Source organism: Lissotriton vulgaris, chromosome 9 (assembly GCF_964263255.1).
Source record: "Lissotriton vulgaris chromosome 9, aLisVul1.2, whole genome shotgun sequence".
Taxonomy (NCBI): Eukaryota; Metazoa; Chordata; class Amphibia; order Caudata; family Salamandridae; genus Lissotriton; species Lissotriton vulgaris.
Genome location: NC_141697.1, coordinates 475,114,296 through 475,135,081, shown reverse-complemented (window position 1 = coordinate 475,135,081; position 20,786 = coordinate 475,114,296). Strand labels below are relative to the sequence as shown.

Here is a 20,786-nt window from a genome sequence, read left to right as displayed (position 1 = left end):
GTCATTTTGTTGAAGAAGATGGATACCATTGAAAGATATCTTGACAACTTGGAATAAACAAGAAGAATACACAAAGGACTGATATTTGGACTGTATTTGCTGCTACCACATGTAGGCTACTTGCTCGGGCTACCAATTGTTTACTTGGTATTTGAAATAGGATCCCCCTTCTGATCTAAACAAAAAAAAGAACTAACCCCATTGAACGAAAGGCATGATGTGGCTACTCTCAATCACCGGGAACGCAAAAATTATAAACTCCCAAATCACTGTTGTCCATCCAAATGAAGGAAAATTCCACTGTACAGGGAGTGAAACTTAATACCTTTAAAATATAGTCAACGGAACTCCAGTGTTGGTCCTCCAAGCCAGGTTCATGGCATAGCACTGACTTTGTAAATGTTTCTCATTTAGCTTCAATGTGAGTAAATGTATCCTAGGTGGATAATATCATGGGTATTTGGTATGATCCAGCTCGAACCAACCGAATTTGGACACTAAGTGCCTTATTGTGAGTTTGGTGGTTCGTGAACAGCTGTAGTAGCGGTCCAAATGCAGAGAGCTCGGCGGTCTGACCGCTATTGGAAAATCCACAGCTGAACCTCCAATACTGCCAGCACAAAGCAGACTCCTGAGGTCGCGGTCAGAGAAAAGCAGCAGCCATAGGATAGTACTGTGGAGTTTCACCTCTATCCATATTACGAGTTGGCTTCCTGACGAGCAAACCGCAGTGATGGGACCGCTAGCTTCAAGTCTGCGGAAACAAAGGAATTGAGGTGGATACTCACCCCTTTGCTGTTCTTTCCATCAGAGCTCAACATAGATCCCTTTTTTCAGGTCCCCCCTTAACAGCAGCATCTTCACCCCAAGGATTACGACCTTGTTTTCAGCGATATACCAGTGAGCCGTTTTTGCAACATTTACCCATTGCCTGGACTGCCCACATGTGGGTCATCTCCAGCAATGGGTTGGTGGTATTTTTCCACATCTATCATGCATATGTGTGCATTTGACACATATGCAGTTGAAATGTTCACACAGGCATCAATACATGTGTAAAACTAATCACCATTGCCGCACGATCTCCAAAGCCACACCGTCGGCACCGTGGTGAACTCATCATTTGGCGTTCTCAAGACTGCCAGTGCAGTGGTCTTCTGGCAACTGCGAAAGTGGCGTTCGGCCGGTCAGACAGCCAAACTCGTTACCAAGCCCTATTGTCCTAGCAGTCGGCTGTGTGCTGATGATGACAGAGGTTCCACCGTGAGCTTTCCAATAGCAATCCGCACATCTTGTAATATGGTGGTCAGACTGCCAAGCTAACGACAGTTGGACCGTGACCACAGGTACGGCGGTACACGGACTGCCAAACTCGTAATAAGGCACTAAGTAGATGAGTGGTAAAAGATTCAAACATTTACCTCTTTATCAGTGCAAGCAATATTATTTTCAGGTTCGGATGATTAATAGAGAAGCGGTGCATGAGATGGTATTCGTGTGTAAGTTCATAATATACTATCTTTGCATATCAAAATACTATCAAATTACGAACAACAATTTTAATATTTTGTCAAACATTTATGTAGAATCAGTATACGAATAACAGCGCCGGAACTAAACTAAAAAAAAACACAGAATGAAAGGACTGTCATTTGTCAGGCTGTGTTGTGAACATCCATTGTAAATTGCCACAGGAAGGAGCAATGCACGCTTAGGCCCTGATTACAAATTTACAGTTAATCGTGTGTGGAGAAGTGTGGCTCAATGGTTAGAGCGGCAGACCCTGATGCAGAGGTCTGACCAGGCCCAAGGTTCAATTCCAGCCTTGGGCTCAATTTCCCCGGACCTGATAATTCTCGCCTCGGTGCCTATTCTAATCATGGGTCCCACTCTGCAACTCTGGGCAATAGCTTGCTTAATCTCCACAACGGCCCCAACAGCGCTAGGATGTCTGGCTTCACCTTGGGGGTGCCCAAGAGTGGGCACTTCACAGGGAAAGGCCAGGAAGGGTTCCACAGCGGTAGGTGCACAGCGCCTGAGAGACCCCTTCGGGGGTGATTCAGGCGCTATATAAAAGCACTACATTTAAATCGGGGGTGGTAAAGTTGTGAGCTGTTAACTGAATCCAGAAGATCACTCCATTATGAGTTTTTTTCAGGTCCCATGGAATTTAAACTAAAGGGTGGCATTTTTTCACACCCAATATTTTTCACATGAAATAGCATCCAAATTTATCAACTGGAAGAATGGACTGAAAAAACGTGGATGCATGGCAACACTGCATCAACAGGAAACTACATAAAATAATAAGAAATGTGTCATTTTCATATGCCAAAACATCATTTGACATTTGGCATTTGACACGGTCGATCACACCATCTTGATCGACCGTGTCCACAACGCCGGCATTCAGGGAGTGGCCCTTGACTGGCTCAGATCTTTCCTTCACCAGCGTTCACAGTCCGTCCACCTCTCCACTTTTTCCGCACCCTACACTTCCCTTCCCTGCGGTGTCCCACAGGGCTCTGCACTATCCCCTCTCCTTTTTAATTTGTATCTCCAACCACTTTTAGCCTCCCTCCGCAACTCCCCGGTCACAATCTTTAATTACGCGGACGACCTTCAGTTAATTTTTCCCATAGACTCCCATGCTGACCATCGCGGAGTGGATGTACCACAGCCACTTAAAGCTGAACCCTACCAAAACTGAGCTCGTCTTGGTAGGCGGCCCCAATCACCCATGGAATGCCACCTTCTGGCCTACATCTCTGGGGACAGCACCCACTCCTGTGAGCTCAGTCAAAAGCCTGGGGGTGATCATTTCCGAAGATCTATCAATGAGACCACATATCAACGCGGTTACCTCTGCCTGCTTCTTCCACCTTAGGCGGATCCGCAAGATCAGCAGGTTTCTTACCAAAGAGGCCCTGACCCAAGTTGTCATCGCGCTCATCACCTCCAGGCTCGATTATGCCAACATTCTGTACGCAGGAATTCCTGCATGCCACCTCCACCGACTTCAGCTGGTGCAGAATCAGGCTGCTCGCCTGATTTTCCGCCAGCCCAAACACCAGCACGTCACTCCCCTCCTCCGCAGTCTGCATTGGCTCCCTGTTTCCAAACGCTGCACTTTCAAACTGGCATGCACTACCTTTAAGGCCCTTTCGGACGCAGCCCCCAGGTTCATCTCTTCGGCCTTGTCCCGTCACATCCCTTCCAGAGCTCTTCGCTCAGCATCACTAAACCTCCTCGAGGTCCCCAGATTCAAAAGAAAAAAGCACGGTGGCCTGAGCTTTTCTGTCCTGGCCCCCTCCACCTGGAACTCCCTACCTCCTTCTCTCCGTCTCTGCCCAAAGTACGACTGTTTCCGTACACTTTTAAAAACCCTGCTCTTTCAAGCTGCTCATGATTAATCCTTCACCCTGGATCAACGCTATATGTCAATGAGCGCCAAGAAACCGATGGTGATAGTGCGCGTTATAAATAATTTTAATAGAATAATAATAGAATCAACCACTGCACAGGACAGCATACTGGCTTCTTGACCTTCATGTCTTAGCAACCACACAGATGAGAAACTATTTTTGAACCATCATCTGTAAAGATCTCCAGGCAGACATTTTGTGTGGGGCTTATTTACAAGCCCCTTGCACCACTGGTGCGTCCCTTTTTGTGATGCACCGGCGGTGCAACCTGTTGCCCAATATTTACAAGGACACATATAACCACCCTGCGTGGCTTTTCGTGTCCTTGTAAATATGGCCCCTTTACCTGCAGCACTTTGCTTGGAAGGGGCGTGCCATTGGTGTTGCTGTGGGTATTCCCATGTGGCGGGCAGTCAAAATATTGAATTTAAAATATCGAAGTCAAGAATATCGTTGACCAGAATATCGACTCCAAGGTAAGTAATATCGATTTTTTAAATATCGAAGTAAGTAATATCATAAGCAAAAATATTGTTGTTAATAATATCGAAATTTTTTTGTGTTATGAATTTTAGTATGTACTTCATATGTATGTTAAACATTTTTTTAATGTAATTTTATTAAAATAATTTTGCGTTTTAGTATCAGAGCGGGTTGTGGGTTTATAGGGGAATAGGGTGGGAAGTAATTTAATTATAATTAATTAGTATGTTTTCATAATTGGTATTGATGATTATTGATTGGTAATTAATTTTTATTAATTAGTTAATTATATTAATTAGGATTAATGTATTCATAATTATTATGTATGTTTATTGTTAATTAATTTATTGTTGATTAATAATGAATTGGTGATTAATTTTAATTAAGTGAATAATTGATAATTCAATTAATTGATAATTCAATTATATATGTGATTTTTAATGTGTTGTGGGTTGTGGGTTTATAGGGGAATAGGGAGGGAAATAATTACATTAAATTCATTAATGTGATTGTTTTTATTTATTGGTATTTATTAATAGTTAATTGTTAATTACTTATTAATTGTTAATTACTTTTTATTAATTAGTTAAATATAATATTTTAGAATTTGTTTATTAATAATGCTTATTTATTGTTATTGGTAATTAACAAATTAAAGGGCCATAAGTACCGACTTGCACATAATGACGCACCCGCCCGTTTGACCACTCTCCATACCCAGTTCTCTACATATATTTTACCCTCTTCCGGGTTGGAATTATCACCGGACCTCCGGTGGGTTATCCCTCCACTTTGTTTTCATTCATCCGCTCACGTAAATGTGTGCTCAACAGCCCTGTTTACCTCGTGTACCATACGCTATCTACATTATGTGCAAGTCGGCACTTATGGCCCTTTTTTCACTCTGTTTTCCCCACAGATACCTATATGACGCTCTAAAAGGTAACTTTCTTTCCCTGTGATTTTGTGTTCCGGTCCGGTCGGTAAATACTTTTTTACGCCGGATTTTAACCTGTTCCCTCTATAATTTTTCTCTCTCCCCTATCCTGGTCTCACTTTCTACTTTGGGTCAGCATGATAAATTTAATTACGCACTACACTTTGCACGCGACTCCGACCTGTATTTATTTATTAATGAGTCACAGTATTAGCTGTCAACAATGTTTTTTGTATTTATTATTCGCAGTATTAGTAGGCCACAATGTCTTTTGTATTTACTACTCACATTTATGTACTATGCTAGGTGACAGGATCGGAAAGATAATGTAAGAACTGTTCGCTCACACTTTGACCTGACCTGTTTATCGTATACCTTATTGACAACATGGTCAATTAATTTTCTTAATTATCTGACTAGGATCGTTTAATTTTGAAACACATATCACGAACTATCCTAATTCTAACGCAAGATTTTAGTTAGTTCATTGTCAAGTGTACACCATTGCGGGCTTTTATCCTTTTGCTAGCTGCGTTGTCACTTATTTCTTTTCACAATACTCCTTCTTTTACACTCATGTTGACTTATCCTTTGTTTGCTAAATGTGTTATTTATGACGCTGTACCACATTAATTCGCTCTTTTTATTCCTTGAGAGATGTTTGTTACAATCGGTCTCCAAGTGAATTTCGGTTTGAGCGGTTCCTTTGCCATTCCCCATTCCTTGAGAATTACTACGTTGTAGAACTTCCAAGTGAATCTCACAGCTTATCCTCATATGTATTTGTGTTATTCCTTAAATGTAAACTTTATTTTTTAAACCTTCGGTTTTCTGTTAAATTGTAATGTGGGTTTTACACTGTGTAGTAGTCATCATTCTGGACACTTCTCTATTGTTTGATTGTCTCTCACACAGAACCCATATACACAATGTTAATTTAGCATATTTTTGTTTTTTTTATGTCACCTTGTTCCCAGCCCTGAAGAGTCATAGGCATTGTTCTTTGACGAAACACGTGTCGGCTGGCGTTTGTCTATTTTAGGATCATCCACACGCATAAAAATCTGCAAGATATACATCCAGTGTCGACTACATTCATTTATTACTTTATGTACTGTCAATAATTATATGTGTGCCCAGGTTTTGTGTCTCAAGTTTTAAAATTATATGTATTAGTTATTATTTTTTAAATGTTTTAATGTTTATATCTATAATTTTGTAAATTATATTACATTTGTACTTATTTTTACATTATTAATAAAACATTAAAAAAAAGATAATTTTAACATCAATATTTTTTACAACAATATTTTTTCTCTCGATATTTTTGTACTTACCTTCATGTAGATAGGACTTTGATATTTTTGACGTAGATATTTCTGTGTCGATATTTTTGTAGGTCGAGTTTCTGTCTTCGATATTTTGTCATGCAATCTTTCCATGCAACACCCATGGTCTCTGCCACATTTCTCGATTTACGAGAAATTATAGACTTGGAAATCGGTCAGAATGCTTCGCCACCCCAGGAGAGGCATAGGAGGAGCAACAAGGAGAATTTTTTCTCCTTGTTTATTTCCTCTTTCTATGCTTGCTGTATTCTGCAGCACACGTAGGAAGAGGAAAACCCTCTCTTGTGATTGTTTTTCGTGCAGAAAGGTGTCCCACAAGGTGCAAGGGTGTCTGCACCAGTACAGGGGAGAGCAAAGGGACCTGTCATATCGTAGTGGATATGACCCAGCCCTTTGCTTTGGAATAAACGCAGCATACCACAGCCAAAAGGTTTCCAGCACCGCACTGCAATAATACCTTGTAAATAAAGCCCTTTGTGCATTTTTAATCCACTTCCGTTTAACTGAACAGAGTGCTATCCATCTTTTCACACCTGTCTAATCAACATCATGGCTCCTTAGTGTCTGATAAAATGTAAATTTATGGAACCTGAAGTGCAAGTACAGGCAGAGGATGTGGGGAAATAAGAGGCTAGACTTATGGGATATTTGGTGACCATGACCAGTAGCGACAACAGATCGAAAATCGGGCAACAAATAACACTGGAGGGTAATGGCGTACCATCATACGTCCAAACAGTTAATGAATGGAAAAAAGGTTCCATGACATGAAACGTCATGTTCAAGTGCTTATATCTAAGCACAGAAGTGAGAACCTTGCAACTTGTGGATGGCCAACACTAGAGTCATAATCCATCCTTTTCCAACTCGCAAAATGGGGTTAGTGTATTGGACCCTTTTGTGATTTTGAAAATTGCAAGGTTTACGACTGAAGAAGAGCTTTCTGCATGTGTCCCTTAAACGTCAAGGGTGGTGGAAAAGGGCATTTCTCTCAACTAATTTAGTTGCGAAGGAGGGTGGCTCCTGCTTTTTGTGGCCAGTCACGATAACGAAATAATGGAAGGGGTTTAACTTGAGGGTGAGGAGTATTAGCCTGGCCAGTGATTCCACAGAAGTTTAATAAAGCATTTTTGGAAGGGTAAAAATGATTACAAAGTGGCTGACACCCTTCAAATAAGTGTGAGTTGAGACATATATCAATGCCATATGCATATTCAACAGAAAATCAAGTAATGTGCCCATGAATCCGGAATGTCTTGTATCCACTCCTGAGAACTGCCATCCAGCAGTCTATAAGGACTTTCCTGAAGCTGGGTCTATTTAAGGAAGCTTCTGGCACCTGCTCAACTTATGTTTGGACTATCCCACCTTGAAGATTAGACCGGTGTTGTCAGACTCCATTATCGGCCAAAAGGCAGACAAAAGCTACTGAGCGACACCAGTGGTCATTGGAGTTATTTGCCTCTAGGGGTCCAGGAGACTATCCTACTGTGGCTCTGGCAAACTGTGCCAAGTACCTCCCTTCCAAGCTTGACTCACAGGGTAGCGAGGCAAAGCATTCAAAGGCCTCTGAGAGAGGTTGTTTGTGAGGACTCAGAGCTCAACAATCAACTAAGGCACACAATAATGCATTATTAATCCCAGTGTCTGTCTTAAAAAATGAGAAGTACGAACCAGTGAAGAGGGGTGCATACTCAAATACACGCATGGCCCTCCGGGGTAGTGGGTGGGAGTGGACGGGGGACTGGAATGGCGCATCTTGGTGATGTAAAGGTAAACAACCGTTTTGATCCTGTCCACGACCACAATGTTATTTCTAACAGTTACTTTAAGTTGTTGTAGTTTACGAAAAATGAAAAATCAAAAACCACTAATGTTTGGGACAATTATGCAAGTGCTGCACCTTTTCATTACAGCAGGTGTATCGCCATATGCCGTATTGGTTACTTTACCTGAGATTATACACTGCTGCACTGTGATTACTAAATTGTTATAGCGGCCAGCCCGTTGGGATGTAGGCGTTCCGCTGTGTAACTTACTGGTGCAATAAAGGTTTTTTGGGGAAAAAAAAAATGAGAAGTACAATAGTGTCAATAGAAACAAAATAATACACACTAATAAGAGTTCAGTACAGGATTAAATATTTCAAACTCATGTTTCCTGCTAGGAGTCCCACCAACTCCAGTACCCTATTCATGGTTCCCATCAGTGTGATGGGATAAGAGGGTATAGACAACAACAGGCACAGGTTCAAGCTCACCGAGCATTTAACAGTATCCCGTAGGTCACTTCATGCGGTCTTTGGAAAAAAGAGTTCTTGATGGCAACTTGATATCTCTTAAGGCATGCTGGTCTTTACCGTTCAAGAATCAATATCAGTCTAATGTTTCCAGGCCCCATGTTACAGGAGATAACGCAGTAACAGTTCCAGCCAGTGTGCTTGACATGTATGTGTCATTTGCATGCTTTGAAGTGGTGCAGGGCAACAGGCAGTGGCCTCACTCCTCGCTGGAGCAGCTGGGATGATCAGCACAGCAGGACTAGTCAAAGAGTGCATGGTGAAGGGCAGGCTTTCTGATAAAGCGATGACGTAGATCTTCTCTGGATACGTTACAGACCGAGCAACAGCACCACCAGTCCATCGAGATACACTTAAAGGGTGCTAGTCAGCAATTGGATAGCTTTGTTGAGACTTACTGGCCTCATGGATAGTCTGTTCTCCTGCAGGGCCAAGCATTAGCAGGCAGGCTTCTAGATGCGAGGCAGACTATGGGCCTGATTCACAAAAGTATACTTACACGTTTGTGTAAGTGTAGGCTTTTTCAGTATTCACAAAACTGCATTTTATTAGTAAGTTCATGAGCGCATAGACTCTGCAATTGAGGTGGAGAACTCCGCACATAAAAATATAGGCCTGTCCTATCATTATATTTGCAGGGTCCCCACCCCAACTGTGGAGTCTTCGCACTCGTACACTCACTTTTAAAATACAGTTTTGTGAATACTGTAAAAGCAAAAACATACAAAAATGTGTATGTTTACCTTTGTGAATCAGGCCCTCAGTTTCTACATCAAACTGAGCAGATTTCAGGTGATGCACCCTCACCTTTACCAGCACTGTCAAGCACATACCAGCTTTGTCCTCATAGCAGCTTTTCGAGAGCTCTGTGGAGCACTCCCTTCCTTGGTCAGTGAAAGCTACTTGAAACTGGAACAAAGTGGACTAGTTTATATACTGGTTCTGGAACCAGTGTGAGTTGGTGCCCTTTCAAATGCCATTTTATTACTACAGCTCTGACACAGGCTATGATTGAGGTGATAACTCTCACAGCAGGTAGTGATATTGCTGTCTCCGAGTAAGAGTTTCCAAATCACTGACACAATGAAATGTGAAAACTCCACACCTGTCTATTGTAAGCCTTTCTGAAGGAGGCTGAGAAGAAATAAAGGAGGCTGGGGAGAAATAAAGCAGTATACATGTCTGAAACTCAGTATACGGATTGCAACGGACTGTGCCGTAGGGTTCCTATGAATCAAGGATTCCCTTTGAAAATGGTGGGGAGCCGGTATGAATTTTGATGGCCTCCACTTGTCACCCGGGTTAAAAATTTGAGATCCAGTGTGGTGAAGTCCGGCCCAAGCCCTGAAGAAATTGCCATAAAGAAGAGTGGCAATGAAACATGTTGGCACATCTTAAAGTGGTCTGAAACACGCAGTCTGGTTTTAAATCTGAGTAGGTTTACACCATGGAATAAAATAAAAACGTGTGAGTCATAACTCTTTAATTGGAGAAAAGTGGTTACTCTTTCTCACAGTACGGGGTCCTTTTTCTTTTGACACAAGACGTTTATGTGCATACTTTATACTACTCATTTATTCACCTCTTACATTTTACACTGGACACCTTTTCTTTCTTTTCACGGATAAGAAAGTTACCGATGATGAGAAACGTGGGCAAACTGGTGAGTACCTAACAACAACTCCCCTGTTGATGCTTACGTGAGGTACTTGCTTTCCTTCACATCCTTGTTTCTCCTTATACACCTTTCAAGGGATAGGGGATGGATGTAACTGGGTCAAACTGGTAATTATATGCTTGGAAAACATAACCTTTTTTATATGGGACATTTTGGACCAGACATGACTGGTAATTGATTGAAACCAGCAGTTGGGGGGAGACATTAGAAGAATACCCTTCGATTTCTGAAGAAATCCTATGTGCCCTAAAATGGTCAGGTTCTTTGTTGGATTGAACCTTTGAGTGGAGGTGTACCTGCATGGTTTATTCCCTTTGACGCTCCTTGTTGTGGAAGCCTTTCTGAAGCAACAATCAGGAAAAAAAAAGAAAGGCCAGGTCTCACCTAGAAACCTCCTCACACTTTACAGAATTTGAAAACTCACTTCTTCTCTCCACCATCCACCATGAGTAATCAGAAACTCCTTTCTAAAAATTCATCATAGAATTTCTAATTGCAGCCCTGTCTACATCTTCCATCACTTCAGTGTCGGGTTCTCCACCCTTCTGCCACAGTAACACAGACAATTCTTTTACACTTTCTGGGAAAACTGTATCCATACTCAATTTTATGAGTTTCCCAATTGGACCAATGGTCCCAGCAATCAGACTCTCGCTATACATGGAATCTTGCCACCAAACATGTGTTGCACATCCCAGTGAATACAAATGCTTGACAGGTGAATTGAATGTCTGTGCAAAGATTTGGAGGTTACATGCATGTTACATTAGTCATGAATGGGGCAGTAGGTATCACTCCATCTCTAGAACAGAAAATAAATGTCTGCTCAGAACTATCATTCCACAAAAATCAGTACACTGCCTCTTCTACTTCATGTCAATAGCCTAGGATATGGACAGCAGTTTCAGGTAAATAAAGTGACCATGTTTGTTGTGCCCCTCCAGATAACAGAACATGTTGTAGATCTTTGCTTTTTCTGGAAACGCATAGGACTCAGCAGACCTAATAGCTGGACTTGCTAGCTAGGCCAAAAATGGGAGGATAACAGTTTCACATGCAGTCAGATTACTCAAGCAAGGGTACTCACCTGTGTACTATGCAGGGAACATTCCTATCCCAACAGGATTGTGTCAATTTGGGTGTACTATACGGTATGGCTCTGTAGCCTTATAGCAAAATAGTCTTGGTTGCAGTCGGGCGTGTTGGAACATATTTAAGGTCAACCCTGGGTAGCTATGGCTTTTGAGCAGCAAGGCTTGAACAAAGGAACTTAGTGTAAATCATTTAACAGTACCAAACATTGAAATAAGAAAGCCACAGAACACAAAAGAAACACAATGCCAATTCATAAAATAGAGTAGATATTTATGAATTTTTATAGTCCTTGATAAGCAAAATTCACCAGATGGTCCCGGTATACAGATTTTTAAAGATTTTATCCGTTTTTAATTCAACCGCAAACAAGCAATGGTCAACAAAAAGATAGTAAACTATTCAAAAGTTTTAAACAGTTAATTCAGCTACTCCCGACTGGTATAGGCAACCAAATTCTACACAGAGAAGGTCTAGGGGGGGCTGTGGGGTAGATCTGGAAAGTTACCTGGCCACTAGAGCATTTTCCAGTCCAGTTCCAGCCATTACAGTACCACTGCCATAGACAATATTGGAATGGTCAACAAAAAGTTAGTAAACGTTCCAAAAGTTTGAAACAGTTAGTTCATCTACTCCTGACCGGTATAGGCAACCAAATTCAACATGGAGAAGGTCTAGTGGGACAGTGGGGTAGATCTGGACAGTTACCTGGCCACTAGAGCATTTTCCAGTCCAGTTCCAGCCATTACTGCCATGAACAAAATTGGAGTAGTCCTGATACTGGGGACACAGGATAAAAAGAGGCTCAAAGATGCTATGGTTGCTATGCCTCGATGGGGGTGCCTTTGTGGTGATTTCTTAGTCCACGGGTGATGTTGGGTGACACAGAGGTCAGGCCCCACAAAGTCCTCTTCAAGACATAAGGCCAGCTGCTGCTGGGCTACCATTCTCTGAGCACAGCGGTTGGAGCTAAATCCTTTAGCGGGGACTAGTGTCCCTTTTAAGCAACCAATTGGGACTTTGATGGCACTATGGGGTCTGGCTGACTTGGGTGCAACTTTTGGCTGTTGTGGATTGGCCTCATGGGGCACCCAGGCAATCAGCTGTGAGTTTGTGGAAGTGGCTCCTAATTTGCCTGTTTGGGCTTCTTCAGCTCTTTTGTCCCTGGAGCTGGTTTCAGGGGCTCAGTCAAATTATCCTTGGAGTCACTACTTTTGCCTGGGCCTGGGGCTTGACTTTTCGCCACACCAGGAGTCACAGGGACAGTCCCAACTACACAAGCCCAAAAGTGCAGAAGGTGCAGCTCAGCTGAGGGCGCAGCCTCACTTTGTGCAGTCCAGGTTAAGCAGGGTAGTCCTTCTTCTGTCCTTGTTCCAGTTCCAATGTGTTCTGAGTTTCAGGGTGCCAGGGGTGCCAAATTCATTCCAGGAAAGTGCCCCTAGGGGGGCCAAGCAGTCATTAGCCAATGGGCTACCAGGCCCCCACCCTTCTGGTGATGGCTTTCTGGCAATGTATAGCATTTCACAATCCCAGAGTGAACTATTCTGCTCATTCCCAAGATGTTGGCACTCTTCCCTGGTTGTTAGAAGCTTGATAGACCACCCTAGAGGTGTGGCTACATGCCCATGAGAAAACCAGTTTGGACACTGGTTTTCCCTCTCTGGCCCTGTCTCTAGTTCAGCCTGTCTACCTAAAGAAAGGGAAGGCCCTCGAGAATTTTATTGCCATGTGCCCACCAAAGGCAGCTTCGCCTTTGAAGCTCGCCTTTTGGACTAACAGCCCGAGGGGCTTCTTGCAAGGGGGAGGTGACACCTCTCCCTGCAGGGGACTACTATTGTTTTCTAGCCTGGGAGTCATTCACCCAACTTCCCAGGTGGGCAGAATGCCGTCTGGGGGCCGGGGCTGATGCAAGGCCAACTGGGGCATAGAGTGGCAGCTTTCTAAATTTTGCTTTACTTTAATAGTGACATTACATTGGAGGTAGGCATCAGGTCAGGTTTAATGGCATAATTAATTTGATACAAATTAACAAAAGAGTCCATGATAGTCTATCTATAAGGAATGTCCAAATTGCATGGACAAGTCCGATCTCCAGGGTTCAAAGTTATAACTCTGGTGATCAATCAAGGAATAATGGTTCCTAAGGACAAAATACACTTATACCGAGAAAAAAGAACAGAACAACCAGCATATAACTATGTAACTGGTTATTGGTGTCCCATTAACCCCTTCGACGCTCATGACGAGCTCAGCTCGTCATGAGGTACACCTCTCGTACACTCATGCCGAGCTGAGCTCGTCATGAACAATGGGATTTACAGATTTTCAGCGCAGGGGGGGGAAATCATAAGAGTTGATGGTGTTAACACACATATAGTGTCCAGTGTCATCATCTGGGCTACCAACAGAATATATTCTGCTTCCCTCTTGGCCAAGAGGGCAAATCACAGCAGATATATAGTTGTACCTTAGTTACAAAGTTCTCCGGCAAGAGAGTAACTAGGAAGAAAAAGGTGCAGTGAAACAAGAAATAAGAGTGATTTAAAATAGAATAGACATCAGAGATAATGACAGTTTATAATTATTGTCTCTATGTGTCTTTCTAAATAAAAACAGTGAAAACGATTGTGGGAGTAGTTAAAGTATTTTTGCTACTCAAATGGTCGACATGTTTCAGCCTTAATGGGGTCCAGCCGGACTCCCTAGGCTTTCTTCAGGACCTCAATGCTCCAATACTAAGGGGCATCTAACACTGTCACCAAGATGATATATCAATACATACAGTTTTGTTGAATTCACAAAGTGAGAATGTATATCGTATTTTCAAATCCTCTGCATTGACCTGATGTTTTCAAGTTCTGAAAAAGAAAAAGGTGTATAACGACCAAAAGAAAAAGAATATAGAGCAATCATGTGACTCGGTAACTGGGTATTTATTTATTTTATTTATTTTTTGCATTTGTATGGCGCTCAGCTACCCAACAAGGGTTTCCCAGCGCCTGTGACAGTGAGTTGATTAAGGAAAATGCTGAGTTGGTTGATTAGCACAATTGTTTCTGAAACAGCCAGGTTTTTACGTGTCTCCGGAATTTGGGGTATCAAAACCATATCATGTAGAGAGAGAACAAAGGTAAACTTACCATTGCTTTAGGAGGATATTAACTCACCTCACCGGACACCAGCGTGTGTCAGAGAGGCCCTGCTCTGTATAGAAATTAAGACTCAGAGCAGGCACACTATCAAATGATATTACAAGATGACCAAGTCAATCAATATTTCTGACTGACTCAAAGTACTTGTGCAAGGAACTCATCCTATTCACACGTACTTAACAATCTTTAATTTGATACCTTATAGAACCCAATTAGATAGTCCCATTCAAAAGTTAGCCAGGCTGGGGTACGTGCCTGTAATGTAACCCTGTTTTAACCATTTGGGCTACTAACGTTTCCACAGCAAAACAACAATTTGTAGGGGTTTGCTGCAAAATAATATATAAACATACATGTCCCACTTAATAATATACAGGTCCCTGACAAAGGCTCTGTCTGCCTTCCTTATGACTTACATATATTGTTAAGGGAAGTGGTGGATATGCCATTGGTTTGAACAGCAAAGTCGAGCAGGCAGTGTAAACTCTGCCCTTCCAGTCTGCAGTGTCAGGGTGGGAGCCATTTTGTACTTTTTACACATAGGGGGGCACAATGAGTTCAACAGCCTTGGCTGGACACTCTGCCTCACATGCCCTTGTTACCCTAGGTACCATAGACTAAGGACTCATACGTCCGTACTTGCCAACTGGGGATAGCCAATTCGGCATACACTTTGTAAGCGGTTAGAACCCTGGCGCTGAGGTCTGGTTATTAGGCCTCAGTGCACTCTCAGAGTGGAAAAACCAGCAGCATCAGTCCAAAAATGTGGGGGTGACTATGCAAAAAGAGGAGTTTCCTTGCAAGGATTCTATCCATTATTTAAAAAGAAAACACAAACTCCTTGTTTTAAATGGGTAGGTACTTTCAGATAAGATTATCTGCACTTGTGCAATACTCATAATGGGATAGTACCGTCACTGCTCAATACCAAAAGGGAAAAGTTACTTACTTAGGGTCTGCAGCAAACCAACTCCCAGCCTATGTGAAATAGCTGGAAGGCGACATGTTGATACATTTCAAAAGAAATATGTAAATGAAATGTGTGCAGTATGTAGCATCTTCCCAGCCTTGGAGCATGCGAATTAAATACTCCCCACGGGAGCTGCAGTCAAACACTTCATGTTCCTCAGCATATGCTCACACACATTCCCCATTACATTGTGCTTCACATTAACCACACCTTAACTCCTCCCATCACATAACATACTTCCTCTTCAAAGTCCACCCAAAATCAGGAAGGTCCTAGTGTGCATGACATCTATATGCTACATCTCCACCTTTGTTAAATAAAAAGTGGCAAACATGACTGGTATACTCACAAAGAAGTACGTCTGGTGTCTTGACAAAAACAGGTACGTAGAAAAGTGAAAATGTGATGAAACTGCTGGGGAAGGGATCCTTCTAGGACAAGAACCCCCACTCAGCCGAGCATGACATGCTTCATCATGGAGTTCCCGCCTCACACCCAGACTGCAAAGTCCATGGTGTGGGCTACGTACGACTCCCCAGGCGGGGAAGAGCTGAGGTATTTTATGAAGAGTGATAGTTTTAGAGTAAGAGAAGGACAGAGTGAAAAAAAAGAAGAAATATACAGTGGTGGTTAAAACGACCTCCAGGGTGCCTAATAAACGTTTCCGTGGCCCATGGGGATAAGGTTAAAAAAGAGGACCAGGGTTAGGAAAAAATATATACCCCTTTCAATGGTCGAAGATCGACATGTTTCTGCCCACTGTGGTCACCAAACAGTGTTCCAGGGCATTCATCAGGACTAAAAAAAATGATATAGTCACTCTGTGCGTAATGTGATAAACAAAAATATACTGGCCAACCGGAGCGGCCAGGCAGGCAATGGCCCATATACATTCGGGGTCCACCGTTGGTCTGAAAATAATAACAGAAAGGTAGAAATAAATCAAATTGCAGAACATATGGTGTCAAATTTCACAATAAGATAATTGTTAGGTTTATATTTCATGCATTGATGCATACTGTGCATGGTACAAAAACAAAAGCCTAATGTATTACATTGTCAGGTTGCTCCATTCTTATGACATCCAATGTCTTACCTAATTTAGTGGAAAGTGTTGTCCACCCTCATGCCATTGGATACATCCAGAAACACCCAACTGTAAGTGAAGTGGAAAAAAACACATAGGACCATAGACGTGTAGCGCAACTTCACTATATGATTAATCTTCTCATGAGTAAGCATATTCATTTTGAAAATAGCCAGTGTGATTGTTCTATACAGGGCAACAGTCATACATTCTGATTATAAATAACTTTCCTGTATGATGACACTTTTGTGTCAAAAAAGCTAATTTTAAAGATGCCCATGAATTACTATTCCAGGGGACCATGGAGCGTTGTGAGTCACTGGAATCACATTGCCTCAATTAGTCGGCAAGGCGTTCACTCTGGTCTGCCAGCTCTGGTGATCCAAAATGATCACGGTCTACCCTGATCGGGTGAGGGTGACTTGAGCCAGAAATACTGGTGGGCTGCCTCACGCATGGTTACAGGGCTCGACAAATGTCGTAGTAGGTGTCGGAAATGGGATGTGTCCTGAGTGATGGATTCTCCAGGAAGACCACCATGTATCCCTTGCATGCCACAACCTGTAAGGCTCAGCGGCAAAAGGAGTGTCCATTTTCCATCTTCATTTATGATTAACCAGTACCCAATCTTCTTTGTCAAATACTGTCTCATGGGCATGGCGATGCTGATTTGCATACGTCTTAATTTTCCTTTCCTGAGTTACGTTGGTGTCTCAAACCTTGTCAGTGTCCATCAACCGGTCTGGGGTCCATGGAGGTAATTTTGTTCTGATAGCTCTTCCGAATATCAAGGTGGCAGGTCTCTCACCAGTTGTGGAGTGAGGAGTTGATCGATAGGCCGCGGGTGCCTGACACCTGGCTTGGTTTAGATTGATTCCCTCTATGAATGCTTGCTAAATAACCCTCTTGAGAGTGTCCATGAATCGTCAATACAGCATTGGCCTGGGACCAGATGGGTGTTCTCCTTTGGTGTTTTACGTTGAGTTAGACAAGAAATTCTTTGATTTCTTTGCTGTTAAAGGGCAGACTGTTGTCAGATTTTAGAATTTCAGGGATGCCCCACGTTGCGAAGATGTAATCAAGCCATTCCATGCTTTGTCATGTTTTGTTAAAAATAAGTCTTCCACCAAAGAAAATGGTGTCCATTTCCTAATAGTCCAAAAAAATCAACTGCAACCCTCTCCCAGGCATGGACAGCAAAGTCAAGCATTATCACAGGTTGGTGCGTCACCTTGGGGGACAAGCAATTCCAAATGTGGCACGCCTTCAGCTCTTTCTCAACTCGCTCATCTAACCAAGGGAACAGCGCACGCCCACTTAGGTCTTTCTTAGTGGCCGCAATACCACAATGTCCTTCATTGGCCTGTTTGATGACCCGCTGTCTTAGGATTTCTGGTATGATGATTTTTGAGGCTCACAATATTACGCCTTCTTGGATGACTGATAACTCACCCTGTACATTTCGGAACTTTTCGAATTCAACATAAGCAGAAAGGGGCTTGGCATTTCTCTCCAAGAGTGCACAGTAATGAGTTCTTTGATGATGGTCATGTCTTTGGCAGAATTGGTTTCAGCAATCATGTGTTACACAGACAGAGCTGCTGTTAGGCCGGATCTCACAATAAAGTTGAGATATGCTTTAACTGTCTTTGAGGTTGAACTGTGGAGAGATAGTGGCACTTGAGAAAAGTAATCTACCGGTTTTGAGCTTTCCCCAGTTTGTGCACAATCTCACAGTCATACTCTTGTTGTCGAATGCCCAACCTCTCGATGCGAGGGGGCATCTTAGCCTTTTGGTTTCCAAAAATTGTAAACAATGCTTGGGTATCAGTAATTATGGTGAAACGGTTTCCACACTCACTGCCTCCTACGTAAGACCTTCAAATGGATCCGCCTCGAACACAGAAAGACCGTCAATCACGCCCTGGTCACCAGCAGGCTCCACTACGGCAACGCACTCTATACCGGAATAAACAGAAACCTCACCCGCAAGCTACAGAACATCCAAAATGCCTCTGCAAGACTGGTCCTCAACCTGCCAAGCCACTGCCACATCTCCTGTAGTGTAGTTCCTATATTCCCAATAGGCTCTGCGCATTGGAATAATATATACTATAGATTTGACGTAGGACTTATGTCTACTAGGTCTCTATCGAATATATTAAACTTAATAGTGAGTGCCAGCTAGCTCAGTGGTCACTCGAAACTTTCTCAAATTCACAAGAAGGGAATATTTTCTGACAACCGCATAAACATGATAACTTTGTTTCCCCAAGAATAAACGTTTCTTCAGAGTCGTGGAAACAATAGATAGATATTTTACTCAGTCAATCGTGCATGCTTCGTTTCTACAGAGTTGCAGAGAAATAGAGAGACAGGAGTTTTCAATAAAAGGATTTATTGAACAGTCTTCTTTCTCATGCAAAAGAAATGAACTGCTACAATCCTACTGCTGGTTGCAAAGTATAAAGCGTAGAGCAAAAATAATATTATAAAATAATACTATAAAAGCATTGTATGGTTTCTAAGCCATAAAAATACATACATAAATAACAATGGCTAAAAGTACTCAACTGGTGCTTCTAAAATACGCCAACCCCAATGTACCGAACCTAAGTCTAGTACGTGGGAGGAAGCAAGTAAGTGTGGTGTAGCATAGGTTTAGTTTTCTTTTCCAAGAATCTATACAAGATTTCTCTTAGGGTCCAATCAGCTCCATACCTTAGTTTAGAATGAAGGTCTGGTATCTCTGTCTCGGGACTCGATTTCCCAACACCCCGCAAGGGGAGCTTGGAAACACTGGAGCTGGATTCTCGGCGTGAGAAAGGACAGCTTCTCGATCAGTGTGTCAGCTGGAGGGTCAGCTTCATTCAGCACTTGCTGTAGCGAGCTGCGTCGGACAAGTAGATAGTCGAGCTGCTCCAAACCACTGTGTGTTTGCTAGAGCAAGTGAACGCATATTTATACCTTGAAGGTGCCTAGTTTGACATAAAGGCGGGTATAATAACGTCAGAAAAGAACCCCAAGGGAATGGCAGTTCTTTGTAAACTCCATGAGTTCTTGCACAAATCAATATTCAAGCAAGGGGATGTCTCTGACTGCTTAAGCCAATTTTCCAAGAAATCGTTGTGACTTTTTTGGTACGGGTGGAAGTAGCCATGCCTGTATTTGGACTGCATGGGCTATATCTAAATATTGGTACGATTTCTATGCCTATAGTAGGGCAATGTGAATTGTACCTATATAAAGGTATGAATCGGAAAAATTTCAATTGAATTCTAAAACGCCATACAACACTCCCAGCTCCTGTGCACACTCCACTGGCTCCCCATCAAAGCTAGCGTCACCTTCAAGATGCTAACCCACGCTCACAAGGCCCTCCACAACACCAGACCAGCATACCTGAACAGCCAACGCAAATTCCACGCACCCCAAAGGACCCTACAATCAGCCCAGCTCTCCTACTCCGTGGCCCCCCGCACCAGAAAGACCAGATCGGGGGGCTGCTTCTTCTCCTTCCGCGTGGCCAGTGCCTGGAACGACCTTCCGCTCCACCTCAGACAGATAATATCGCTCCCCATCTTCGCAAGAAACCTCAAAACCTTGATGGACTGGAACCTGCGAACCCCCCACACCCTCAGCGCCTTGAGACCCTTACGGGTGAGTAGTCATGCTTAACAAACACCTGATTTGATTTGATTTATAAAGGATTACATGGAAACATTTACAGGCCCATACTAGAGCCAGACTTTTTCTGTATAAGATACGCACATTCTGTTTCAGACAGGCTTTAACTGGCATAGGACACAAAGTGTCTCTGAGCATTCGACTGGCCATTTTGTTCAGCAAGGACCGCCCCTAGCTGTGTTCATCTTGCATCATCTGTTATCAATATGTAACTTGGGGTCAAAGTAGGCCACTTCTGTTGCATTCTCAGTTACATATTTAAAATCTATAAAACTCTGGTCGCATTCCAGAGACCACTGAAACAGTACATTTTGCTTTGTCAAGTCTCTCAACGTGGCACTCACTGTAGCAAGGTTGCAAATGTTTCTTGAGCAATAACTGGCCATGCCTAGAAAGGATTGCAGCATGGTAACATCCTGGGGGGGAGACAGGCAAGTAGAGACCAGTTTTTCCACATTGTCGGACCTGGAGTTATTCCCTAAACAGAGAATATGTGCCCAAAAAAACTTGAGTTTCGTTTTGTGAAATTCACACTTTGCAGCATTCAAAGTAAGGCCTGCATCAATGAGTAACTTCCACACTTGTGTGAGGGCTTTGTTGTGTACTTCTTGTGTTCTCCCAAAAACC

General features: G+C 42.7%; 1 protein-coding gene across 1 annotated transcript in view; it reads right to left on the bottom strand.

The window, feature by feature from the left end:
• The window catches only part of LOC147690293 (coiled-coil domain-containing protein 170-like), a 638,795-nt gene that overhangs the window by 143,141 nt on the left and 474,868 nt on the right, over positions 1–20,786 (bottom strand). The gene's annotated exons all lie outside the window — the stretch shown is intronic.